Source organism: Colobus angolensis, unplaced genomic scaffold (genome assembly GCF_000951035.1).
Source record: "Colobus angolensis palliatus isolate OR3802 unplaced genomic scaffold, Cang.pa_1.0 Scaffold73, whole genome shotgun sequence".
In the NCBI taxonomy this organism is placed as follows: domain Eukaryota; kingdom Metazoa; phylum Chordata; class Mammalia; order Primates; family Cercopithecidae; genus Colobus; species Colobus angolensis.
Genome location: NW_012121043.1, coordinates 4,936,084 through 4,936,998, shown reverse-complemented (window position 1 = coordinate 4,936,998; position 915 = coordinate 4,936,084).

Genomic DNA, 915 nt, shown 5'->3' with positions numbered 1-915 from the left:
GAGTCAAAATTTATATGCGAATTTTCAACTACCCAGGGACTCAGCACCGCTAACTCCTGCATTGTTTAGGGTTCAACTGTATTTTTACTGTTTTATAAAAAACCATTTTTACTGTTTTATAAAAAAGCTATAGAAGTTTTTTATAGTTTTGTAGTGATGTAATATTGTAGTTTTAATCTTTATTTCCCTACTAGGTAATGATGTTGAACATCTTTTTACGTGTTCATTTTCCGTTTGTATATCCTATTCTATGAAATATCTCTTTATGTCTTTTGTTCATGTTCCAATTAGATTTTTTATTGTTGAGTTTTAAATTTTTTTTTTCTTTTCTAGGTACCAATCATTTGTTAGATATGTTGCTTGCATTATTTTACAGCTTTTCATATCATCACCTTAAGTAGGTCTTTCACAGATAATTTATAAATTTTTGATGAAATGCAATTTATTAATTTTTTCTTTTATGGATTATGCTTTCAGTATAAAGTCTTAAAAACGCTCACCTAGCCCTAAATCCCAAAGATTTTCTCATGGTTTTCTTCTAGAAGTTTTGTATTTTACAATTAAGCCTGTGATCCAATTTGTATTGATTCTTGTGTAAGATTAAAGTTCTTAGGTCAAAGTTCTCCTTCTTTTTCTTTCTCTTCCCTCTTCTCCCTCTATCCTTCCTTTTTTCTTCCTTCTTTCTCTCTCCCCATCCTCCCTTCTTTCCCTTCTTTCCTCCCTCTCCCCATTCTTTTCTTTTCTTTTCTTTTTTCTTTTCTTTTCTTTTCTTTCTTTCTTTCTTTCTTTCTTTTCTTTTCTTTCTTTTTCTTTCTTTCCTTCCTTCTTTCTTTCCTTCCTTCTTTCCTTCCTTCCTTCCTCCTCCTTCCTTCCTTTCTCCCTTCCTTCCTTCCTTTCTTTCTTTTTCTTTCTCTC